Below are 12,808 nucleotides of genomic sequence, written 5' to 3'. Positions count from 1 at the left end.
GTTATATTTGGATACATACTCAAAAGTGGAATAGCTGGATCATATGATAGTTGTATTTTTTACTTTTTGAGGGACATCCATACTACTTTCCATAATGACTGACTACCAGTTTACAATCCCACCAGAAGTGCACAAGGATACCATTTTCTCTACATACTCTCCAGCATTTGTTATCTCTTGTCATTTTGACAATGGCCATTATAACAAGCATAAAATGATACCACATTGTGGTTTTTATTTTCATTTCCCTGATTATTAGTGATATTGAAAAGTGAAAGTGTTAGTCGTTCAGTCGTGTCCAGCTTACGACCCAATGGACTATGGTTCACTAGGTTCCTCTGTGCATGAATTCTCTAGGCAAGAATACCGGAGTGGGTTGCATTTCCTTCTCCCAAAAATCTCCCCTACCCAGGGATCAAACTTGGGTCTCCTACATTGCAGGCAGATTCTTTAGCATCTGATCTACCTTTAAGGGCAGTGATACTGAGCTTCTGTCCATATAGTCACTTATATATCTTCTTGGGAAAGGTCTCAATTGAAGTCCTTTGTCGTTTAGTTGCTAAGTGATATCTGACTCTTTTGTGACCCCATGAACTGTAGCCCACCAGGCTTCCCTGTCCATGGGATTTCACAGATAAGAATAGAGTACTGGAGTGGATTGCCATTTCCTTTCCCAGGGGATCTTCCTGTCCCAGGGATCGAAACTGTGTCTTCTGCATTGCAGAAGGTCTCTACCTCTGTGCCACCAGGGAAGCCCATTCAGATCCTTTACCCATTGTTAGCTTGGGTTTTTGTGTGTTTTTTGCAATTGAGTTGTATGTGTTCTTTATACATTTGGAATATTAACACCTTTTCAGATATATAATTTGCAATTATTTTCCATTGATAAGTTATCTTTTCATTCTGTTGTTTGTTCCTATTGCTGTGTAGAAACTTTTCAGCTTGAAAGAGTCTCATTTGTTTATTTTAGATTTTGTTATTTGTGCTTTAGGAGTTCAAGGGGAAAATTATTTCTAAGACATATCAAGAAGTTTTTTTCATTTTTTTCCCTTTGCATTCTTCTAGAGTTTTATGGTTTCTGGTCTTACATTTAAATATTTAATCAATTTCAAGTTGATTTTTGTGAGCAGTGTAAGGGAGGAATCTAGTTTTGTTCCTTCACAGGTGTATATCCAATTTCCCTTGTACCTTTTATTGAAAATGTCATATTTTATTCATTGAGTGTAATTGATCCCTTGTGAAATATTACTAGATAAAATAAACATATGTTTGTTTCTGGGCTCTCAATTCTTTTCCTTTGGCCTATGTGTCTGTTTTTATGCCAGTATCATACTGTTGAAGTGACTGTTTTACTATGGGCTGTTTTAATGACTATTCCTTGGGCTTCCCTTGTGGCTCAGCTGGTAAAGAATCCACCTGCAATGTGGGAGACCTGGGTTTGATCCCTGGGTTGGGAAGATCCCCTGAAGGAGGGCATGGGAACCCACTCCAGTATTCTTGCCTGGAGAATCCCCATGGACAAAAGAGCCTGGCAAGGTTCAGTCCATAGAGTCAGAAACAGTCAGACACAACTGAGTGACTAAGCACAGTACAACATCATACTGTTTCTAATGACTCTAGTTTGTTAGTATAGCTTAAAATTTAAAAATGTGATGCCTTGCACTGAGTTCTTCTTTCTCAGGATTGCTTTGGATATCTAAGGTCTTTTGTAGTTACATACAAAATTTAGAATTGCTTTTTATATTTCTATGAAAAATGCCTTTTAAATCTAAGTAGATATTGCATTCAATCTATAAATAGTTTGGGTAGTATGGATATTTTAACAATATTAATTCTTCCAATTCATGAATACGGGATATCTTTCTATTTACTTGTTTCTTTCTCAGTTTCTTATACAGCATAGACATTTTCATCTCCTTGGGTTAAATTTATTCTTAAGGATTTTGATTTTGATGCTATTGTGAATGGAATTTTAAACATTTATTTTTTCAGATACTTGTTAGTGTGTGGAAATACCACTGATTTTTGTATGTCAATTTGTATCCTGCAACTTTTCTGAATTTGCTTATTAGCTCTAAAAGTGTTTATATGTAAAATTATGTCATCTGCAACAGAGATAATTTTACTTTTCCCTATAAATTCTGATGCTTTTTCTCTTTCTTATCTCATTGGTCTGGAATGGACTTTCAGAACTGTGTTGAATAGAAGTGGCGAGAGTGGGCACCTTTTTCTTCTTCCTGATCTTAAATGAAAAGCTCTCAACCTTTCAGCGTTGATTATGATGTTAGCTGTGTACTTGTCAAATATGGCTTTTATTATGTTAAGATAAAATCTTTTTTTTTTTTTTTTTAACCTAGGTTGTTCCATAAACTGATGTTGAATTTTGTCAAATACTTTTCTGTGTCTATGGAGATGATCTGTATTAATTTTTTATGTTTTCCCATTATTTGTATCACATTTATTAATTTTATATGATAAACATCATTCCATCCTGAGGATAAATCCCACATTAAGATCCTTTTAATGTCCTGATGAATTTGGTTTGCTAGTATTTTACTGAGCATGTTTACACCATTTTTACACCTATTTTCATTAGGGATATTGGTCTATACTTTATGCTGGCCTCATAAAATGAGTTTGTGTGTATTCCTTTATCTTTGATTTTTGGGGAGAAGAGTTTGCATTGGTCTTTATTCTTGTTTAAATATTTTAGAATTTCACCAGTAAGGATGTCTGGTCCTTGGCTTGTCTTTGATGGGAGATTTCTGTTTGTTTGTTTTACTGATTCAGTCTCCTCAAAGTTATTGGTCTGTTCAGATTTCCCTTTTCTTTCTAATTAATCTCAGTAGGGTTGTATGTTTCTGATAATTTTTCTGTGTCTTCTAATTTGTCCATTCTGTTGGTGAATAATTGGTCATAGTAGTCTGTTATGAACCTTTATATTTCAGTCCTGTCAGTTATAACATTTCCTTTTTCATTTATAATTTTTCTGACTCTGATCTTCTCACTTTTTTCTTGTTAATTCTAATAAAAAATTATCATTTTATCTTTTCAAAGAACCAACTCTTCATTTGGCTGATCTTTTCTATTGTTTTCCTGTTCTCTATTTCTTTGTTGTTTCAATCTTCATTATTTTCATCTTATAAATTTGGGCTCAGTTTTTTACTGTTTTTGTAATTTTCAGAGGCATAGAGTTAGGTTGTTTATTTAAGACTTTCCTTATTATCAATGTATGCATTTATTACCAGCAGTTTCTCTTTTAGAACTGCCTTCACTATATCCCGTAAGTTTTGGAATGCTATGTTTCTACTTTAATTTGTCTTAAGATAATACTTTATTTGCCCTTTAATTTCTTCTTTGATTCATTGGTTTCCAGAAGAGTTATTTTATTTCTGTATACTCATGGGTTGTTCAGTTTTTCTTCTGTAATTCATTTCTCATTTCATACCATTGTGGTCATAAAAGATACCTGCTATAATTTAAATCTTCTTGAATTTACTAAGACTTGTTTTGCAGCTTAACATATGATCTATCCTAGAAAATATTTCTCATGTACTTGAGAAGAAAGTGTATTTTGGTTTTGTAAGATATGATGTTCCATATATGTCTTATTAGGTTCATTTGGTGTATAGTGTTGCTCAAATCAGCTATTTTATTATTTTTATTAATTTATTATTAATTATTTTATTATTAATTTTCTGTCCAAGTGATTGATTTATTATTGAGAGTGGGATATTTAAGTCTTCAGCAACTATAATATCACTGTTTCTTCTCCTTTTAGTTTTGTTAATTTTTGCTTTATATACTTAGATGCCTCAATGTTGGGTATGTAATATTTACAGTTGTTACATCTCCTCTTTGATAGCCCCATTTATCATTATAGAATGACTCCCTTTGCTTCTTTTTTACCATTGTTGAGCTCTATTTTGTCTGATATAAATACTCCTGCTTATTTTTTCCTTTTCGGTTATCATTTGCTTGAAAATTTTTTTGCCATCCCTTCACTCATGGTGTTTGTGTGTCTTTAGGGATAGACTGAGTCTCCTGAAGGCAGCATGTTGTTGGATCCTACTTTTTTATCCATTCAGTGCATTTTGACGTGATAATTTAATCTCTTTATATTAGGAGTCTTTACTGATTGGCAAAGATTTCATATTGCCATTTGATCAATTGTTTTCTAAATGTTTCACAGATTCCCTGTCTCCTGCTTAATTATCCTGCTGTCTTTTTTTCTATTTTGATGTCTTTTGGTCTTAATATTCTTTATAATAAATTGATTTCTTGAGTGTAATAGCTACAAGGCTGCAAGTTTTCCCCATGTGGTTACCATGAGTCTTACATAAAATACCTTAATTTTATAGCATTCTGCTTTGAACTGACAACAACTTAACTTCAATAATATTCCTAACTTTTCATTTTTATTTCTCCTTCCCCTCACATTTTAGGATATTGATGTTACAGTTTATATATATTTATTGCTATTTAGTAAAATGTTGATTGAACAATCAGGAAAATAATCTCTTGTCCATATTTAAACCATTTTCTAGAAGTTGCAAATATGCATTTAAATATGACCATTGTTTTTTATAATGTTATTGATGTCTTGGGTTCTTATGTAGGCAATGTACTGAGAATGCAAGTGTTTAGAAATGTAGGTACTAGCATCATTAAAGTTGAATTTACATCTTTAATATCCTTGATTCCTCACCCCTCCCTCCAATTCCACCATCATCAACATCCTTATTCAAAAAATTTTATTGGATTATAGTTGATTTAAAAGGTTGTGTTATTTTCTGTTGTACAGCAAAGTGAATCAGTTAAACATATACATATATCCACTCTGTTAAAAATTCTTTTCCCATATAGGCCTTTAGAGAGTATAAAGAAGAGTTCCTTGTGGTATACAGTAGGTCCTTATAGTTATCTATTCTATATATAGTACTGTGTATATGTAAATCCCTATTTCCTAGTTTGTCCCTTCTCCCCTTTCCTCTCTGATAACCATAAGTCTGTTTTTGACATCTGTGCCTCAATTTCTGTTTGTAAATAAGTTCATTTGTACTATTGTTTAAAACTACACATATAAACAATATCATGTATTTTGTTTTCTCTGTCTCACCTACATCACTGAGTATGACAATACCCAGGTCCATCCATATTGCTGCAAATGGCATGATTTTGTTCTTTTTATCACTGACTATCATTCCATTGTATATATATTCCACATGTTTATCCATTCCTTTACTAGTGAAGTTTAGATTGCTTCCATGGCCTGGCTATTGTAATATGTTGCAGTGAACATTGAGGTGCATGTATTTGCTTGAATTATCATTTTATCTGGATATATGCCCAGGTATGGGATTGTTGGATCATGGTAGATCTATTATTAGCTTTTTAAGGAGCCTCCATACTATTCTCCATAGGGCTGTACCCATTATATACCTAGTAATAGAGTATGAGGACTCCCTTTTCTCCCCACCCGCTCTAGCATTTATTGTTTGTAGATTTTTGATGATGGCCATTCTAACTGGTGTGAGATGATACTTCATTGTAGTTTTTATTTCCTTTTCTCTAATAATTAGTGATGTTGAATATCTTCACATGCTTTTCAGCCATCTGTATGTCTTTAGGAGAAATGCATATTTAAATCTTTCTCCCATTGTTTGATTTGGTCATTTATTTATTTGCTGTTGAGCTGCATGAGCTGTTTGTATATTTTGCAGATTAAATCCCCCCTTTTTTTTTGTTTTTTTTGCATATCTTTTCTCCCATTCTGAGGGTTGAATTTTTGTTATGGTTTCCTTTGCTGCTGTACAAAAGGTTTTAGGTTTAATCAGGTCCCATTTGTTTACTTTTGTTTTTAATTTCATTACTGTAGAAGTTGGATCCTAAAAGATCTTGCTGCAATTGATATCAGATATTGTTCTCCCTGTTTTCCTCTAAGAGATTTACATTTTGTCATTACTCCACCTTGAATTTCTGTCTATGGTATTAGGGAGGGATTCCCTGGTGGCTCAGATGGTGAAAAATCCACCCACAATACAAGAGACCTGGATTTGATCCCTGGATCAGGAAGATCCCTTGAAGAATGGAAGGGCTAGGCACTCCTGTATTCTTGCCTGGAGAATGCCATGGACAGAGGAGCTTGGGGGACTACAGTCCATTGGATTGCAAAGAATTGGATGGAACTGAGCTACCAACACTTTCACTTTCATGGTATTAGGGAGCATTCTGATTTCATTCTTTCATATGTGGCTGTCCAGTTTCCCGGTGCCAGTTATTGAATAGACTGTCTTTTCTCCATTGTGTGTTTTTGCCTTCTTTGTAAGCGATCAGGTGACCGTAGATGCATGAGTTTCTTCTCTCTGGGTTTTCTTTTTTTTTTTTTTTTTCCATTTATTTTGATTAGTTGGAGGCTAATTACAATATTGTAGTGGTTTTTGCCATACATTGACATGAATCAGCCATGGGTTTACATGTGTTTCCCATCCCGATCCCTCCTCCAGCCTCCTTCTCCATCTCATCCCTCTGGGCTTTCTATCCTGTTCCATTGACCAACATTTCTCTTTTTGTGCCAGTACCATAATGCGTTGATCACTGGAGCTTTGTAGTATAGTCTGAAGTCAAGGTTGCCTGATTCCTCTAGCTTTGTTTTTCTTTTTCAAGATTGCTTTGGCTGTGGGATCTTCTGTGTTTCCATACAAATTGTAAATTTTGCGGATCTAATTCTTTGAAAATGCAATTTTTAATTTGATAGGGATTGCATTGAATCTGTAGACTGGCTTGGGTAGTACAGTAATTTTGACAATATTGGTTCTTCCAATCCAAGAACATGGTGTATTTCTCTACCTATTTGTGTCATCTTTGATTTCTTTCATCAGTATAGAGTTACAATTAAGGTCTTTGGCTCCTTAGGTTGGTTTACCTAGGTATTTTATTCTTTATGGTGTGATGGTAAGTGGGATTGTTTATTTGATTTCTCTTTCTGATCTTTGGTTGTTAGTGTATAAGAATAAAAATGATTTCTATGTTTTAATTTTGTAACCTGCAACTTTACCAGATTCATTGAGGAGCTCCAGTAGTTTTCTGGTGGTGTCCTTAAGATTTTCTATGTATATTATCATGCCATCTACACACAATGACAGTTCAACTTCTTTTGCAGTTTGTATTCCTTTATTTACTCTCTGATTGCCATGTCTAGGATTTATAGAACTATGTATAATAAAAGTGGCAAGAGTGGACAACCTTGTCTTGTTACTGATCTTATAAGAAATGCTTTCAGCTTTTCACCATTGAGAATGATGTTAGCTGTAGGTCTGTTATATTTGGCCTATATTATGTTGAGTTTGGTTCCCTCTATGACTGTTTTTGTATAGTTTTTAATTATAAATCTCATGGATGGAAAATCCCATGGACAGAGAAGCCTGGTGGGCTACAGAGTCCAGGGGTTCACAAAGAGTCAGACACGACTGAGTGACTAACACTTATTGTAAATGGATGTTGAATTTTTTCCTAAGCTTTTCCTTCATCTATTGAAATGATTATGTTCTTTTCATTCTTTAATTTGTTAATGTGGTATACCACATTGATTCACTTGCTTATATTGAAGAATTCTTGCATTCTTGGGATAAATTCCAGTGGCTCATGGGGCATAATTTTTTTTTTAATGTTTTGTTGGATTCTGTTTGCAAGTATTTTGTTGAGAATTTTTGTGTCTGTGTTCATCAGCAATATTGGTATATAATTTCCTTTTTTTGTATGATATCTTTGCTTTTGGTGATGGTGGCTTCATACAATGAGCTTGCTACTGTTTCTCCCTCTGCAATTTTCTGAAAGAGTTTCAGAAGGATAGCTCTTAACTCTTGGCTAAATGTTTGATAGAATTTGCCTGTAAAGCTGTCTGGTCCTGGACATTTTTTTGTTCATTGGGAGATTTTTAATAACAGTTTCTATTTCAGTATTTGTGACTGGCCTGTTCATAGTTTCTATTTCTTCCTGATTCAGTCTTGGGAGGTATTTTTTGATTCTCTATTTGATTTCTTTAGAGATTCACTGGTTGTTTAATAATATATTACTTAGTTTCCATTTGTTTATGTTATTTACAGTCTTTTTCCCCCTGTAATTGATTCCTAATTTCATAGCATTGTGGTCAGAAAAGATGCTTGATTTCATTTCAGTTTTCTTACATTTCCCAAGACTTGACTATGATGTGATCTATCCTGCAGAATATTCTGTGTGCACTTAAGAAGAAATTTTATTCTTCTGATTTCAGATAAAATGTCCTATAAATATCAGTTAAGTCTATCTGATCTGTTATGTCATTTAAGACATGTTCCTTAATAATTTTCTGTCTGCATAATCTGTCAGTTGATGTAAGTGGGTTGTTAAGTCCCCCACACTCTTACTGTTACTCTTGGATTTTCCCTTTTATGGCTTATAGCATTTGCTTTATATATTGAGGTGCTACTGTTTGGGTGCATACATGCTTACAATTGTTGTATCTTCTTCTTGGATTGATCCCTTGATTGTGTAATGTCCTTCCTTGTCTCTTGTAATAATCCTTATTTTTAGTGTATTTTGTCTGATAGAAGTATTGCTACTCAAGCTTTCTTTTCATTTCCATTGGCATGGATTATTTTTTTCCATTCCATCACTTTCGGTCCATATGTATCCCTAGATCTGAAATGGGTATATTGTAGACAGCATATATATGGGTCTGTTTTTCTGTCCATTCAGTCAGTCTTTTGGTTGAAGCATTTAGTCCATTTACATCTAAATTAATTATCATTATGTATGTTTCTATTACCATTTTCTTAATTGTTCTTATAGGTCTCTTTCCTTTGCCTCCTCCTTTGTTTTTTCTTCTCTGTGGTTTGATGACCATCTTTAGTGTTGTGTTTGGATTGCTTTTTCTTTTTTATATGTATATCTATTATTGTTTGTTGGTTTGCATTTCCCCTGAGGTTTTGATACAGCAGTCTATATATACAAGGCCGCTTTAAGTTGCTGGTCTTATAATTTCAAATGTAATTCCCATATTTGTACTCTCCTTTTTTTCATGGTTGCTGTTTTTGCAGCCATACTTTCCTATGGATGATTTCCTGCTTTTACTGTATGTTTGCTTTTACCAGTGAGTTTTCCAATTTGTGATTCCATGGAATTCTCTAGGCCATAATATTGGAGTGAGTAGCCTTTCCCTTCTCCAGGAGATCTTCCCAATCCATGTATTAAACCCAGGTCTTCCACATTGCAGACAGATTCTTTACCAACTGAGCCTCAAGGGAAGCCCAAGAATACAGGAGTGGGTAGCCTATCCCTTTCTTCTCCAGTGGATCTTCCCTCCTGCATTGCAGGTGGATTCTTTACCAACTGAACTATCAAGGCAGCCCGTATATTTCCCTGTGGATGATTTCCTGCTTTTGCTGTATGTTTGCTTTTTCCAGTGAGCTTTCCAATTTGAGATTTTCTTGTCTCTAGTTGTACTCTCTCCCCCACCCCCCCACCCCCTTTTTTTTGGTGCCTAAGTAAGTTCCTTTAGGAATTGTTGTAAAGCTGTTTTTGTGCTGCTGAATTCCCTAAACATTTGCTTGTTTGTAAAACGTTTGATTCTCTGTCAATTCTGAATGAGAGCCTTGCTGGGTAGAGTATTCTTGGTTGTAGATTTTCTCCCTGTTTTTACTTTAAATATATGGTGCCATTCCTTTCTGGCCTGCAGAGTTTCTGCTCAAAACTCTGCTGATAACCATATGGGTTTTCCCTTATATGTTTTTCCCTTATATGTTATTTGTTGCTTTTCTCTTGTTACTTTTAATAATTTTCTTTGTATTTAATTTTTGTTAGTTTGATTAATATGTTTCTCAGCATATTCTTCCTTGGGATTATCTCTGTGCTTCCGGGACCTGGGGGACTATTTCCATTCCCATGTAAGGAAGTTGTTTTCTATAATCTCTCAAAATATTTCCTTAGGCCCTTTATCTTTCTCTTCTTCTGGGGCCCCTATAATTTGAATGTTGCTGTGTTTAGTGTTGTGCCAAAGGTCTCTGAATCTATTCTCATTTTTTTTTTAAATTCTTTTCCATCACAGTGATTTCCTCCATTCCATCTTCTAGCTCGGTTCTTCTGCCTCATTTATTCTGCTATTGATTCTTCTAGTGTATTTTTTATTTCATTTATTGTGTTGTTCATCTCTCTTCTTTAATTTTTCTGTATCTTTGTTTAATATTTCTTATATCTTCTCCATCTGTGCATCCATTCTTTTTCTGAGATTTTAGGACATCTTTACTATTATTACTCTGAATTCTTTTTTTTTTTTTTTTGGTAAATTGCCTGTCTCCTCTTCATTTAGTTATTCTAATAGGTTTTTATCTTGTTCCTTCTTCTGCAACACATTTCTCTGTCATCTCGTTTTGTCTGACTTGCCATGTTTGTGGTCTCTTTTCCACAGGTTGCAGGATCTTAGTTCCTCTTGCTACTAGTGTCTGTCCGCTGGTGGGTGAAGTTGGCCCGGGGCTTTGTACAAGTTTCCTGGTGGGAGAGACAGGTGTCTGCCCTCTTGTGAGTGGAGCTGGGTCTTATCCCTCTGGTGAGCAGGGCCATGTCGAGTGGTATGTTTTACAGTGTCTGTGAGCTTAGTATGACTTTAGACAGCTTTTCTGCTAATAAGCAAGTCTGTATTCCTATCTGCTGGTTGCTAGGCCTGAGGTGCTCCGGCACAGGAGCCTACAGACTGCTTGGTAAGGTTGGGTCTCAGTGCCAAAATGAGGACCTCTGGGAGAACTCACACCAATTAATACTCCCTTGGGTCTCTGATGCCAGTCCGTTTGCCCCCACAGTGAGATACAGCCAACCCCATGTCTCCCCAGGAGACCCTTCAAGAGCTTTAGATACGTCTAGCCCAGGTTTCTATGGAGGTACTGCTTTGTGCTGAGTCCCAGGGCATATGAGCCCTTATGTGCATCCTCCAAGGGGGAGTGTCTCTTTCCCTCAGTCCTGCGGAGGTCCTGAACTCAAACCCTGCTGGCCTTCAAGGCTAAATGCTCTGGGGATTCCTTGTCCTGATGCCAGTCTCTGTCATGGAGTGCTACTTTTATTTGGGAATGAACCTTACCAAATAACCCTCAGGCTCCCATGTACCACGCATGGGTTTGATTTTTAGAGTAAAGGTGTGAGGGCTTTATTTATTATGGATGACTGCCACTTGTTTCCTCAGTGTATTTGCTGGCCATTATCTTCTCAATAGGGGGTTTGACTGGTATTGTAGTGACCAGAGCCTGCCCTGGATGTAGACTGGGGACTCCCCTTTGCTCTGTCATCATTGTTCTGTCACGGGTGGGGTTTGCTCTCATGTTGTTGGGATAGAGTCCCCCTGATCAGTTACTTAGCTGTGTTTTCCATCTATAATGCAAGGTAGATGGAATTGGAGCACTCCCACTGGGAGAGAACCTCTGAGTATTCCTCCTCTGACACAGTTCGCCTGTGAGTGAACTCTGTCGTATCCTCCTTGCCTGTTGTGGGCTCAGAGTGTACACTGTTGGTACTGCTGACAGCCCTACCCTAACTATGAATATGTTGACAATTGGTCCCGGTAACTCTCAGGTTGTAGTTGTCACCAGGCCTCTGGCACAGATCCACGGAGGTCAGGTCCCAGACCTCCTGTGGAGGCAGTTCAGACTCTGGCCTGGCCCAGCCATCACATGTACATGCCCACAAAGTCCACAGCTGATAAACCCAGTCCCATCGCAGCTGCAGGAATACCTGTCTGTTCAGATGTCCCATGGGCACTGAATTTAGGAAGCCGGAAGCAGAGGTGTATCTCCATGGTTGGAGCAATTGTGAGGAGAGATTTCAGCTCTTCTTCCTTAGTCTTCTTCCTGGTTCTCAAATGTGGTTTCAGCCTCACCTGTGCCTGTGGGCCACCCACTGGGGTCTGTCCTGATCCTGCTGGAGCACATGAGCCTGTCAGGCAGGAGGAGGCAGAGGTGAGGTGGTGATCAGTGGGGCTGCCCAGGAGGGAGGAAGCTGAGCCAGCTATCAGGGTGATGGGTGGCCCAGATGCGAAGGGGTCTGAAGCAGCGATGGCCAGGACCTCACAGGCCACCTTGGCAGGAGCCCTCCCTAGTTCCCTGTGGAGGGAGGGGCCAGTGTGTGAGGGGTGAGGCTTCAATGGCAGCCCTGCTCTTTTCACATCACTCAACAATGGCACTTTGCTTCCATGGCAGGGCAGGCTTTCTCCATAAGCATTCCTGGTTGTGGATCTCCTCACTCCATCCGTTCATCCCAGCACCCAGCACCAGAGTGTGCCCCTGAGTGTAGGCTGTGGCTCAGACCATCTGTGTAGGTCTCACTCTGTCCTGCCTGCCCCAGGCTGGATGCTGAATCCTCCTCTGAGCTTCTCTTCTATCTCAGCTGATCTTCCTGCTTATCACGGGGTTTCCCCATGTGTGGGACCCTCCGCTCATCTTCACCTCTCCTGAGGAGCACAAGTCCCTTCCTGCTTCCTCTCCTCTTCCTTTAACCTTCTTTCTTTAATCCTACCAAGTTATTAGGTCATCATTCTTGTACTTTTAGGAGACCAATACCCTCTGCTAGTGTTCAGCTGGTGTTCTGTGAGAATTGCTCCATTTATAGATGTATTCTTGATGTGTTTGTGGGGAAAGATGAATTCCATGTACTCCTACTCCTCTGCCATTTTGACCACCCTACATATTTTATATTCAGTTCAGTTTAGTTCAGTACCTCAGTTGTGTCCGACTCCTTGAGACCCCATGGACTGCAGCACGCTGGGCCTCCCTCTCCATTGCCAACTCCC

Source organism: Dama dama, chromosome 19 (genome assembly GCF_033118175.1).
Source record: "Dama dama isolate Ldn47 chromosome 19, ASM3311817v1, whole genome shotgun sequence".
In the NCBI taxonomy this organism is placed as follows: domain Eukaryota; kingdom Metazoa; phylum Chordata; class Mammalia; order Artiodactyla; family Cervidae; genus Dama; species Dama dama.
This window is presented reverse-complemented; position numbering follows the sequence as displayed.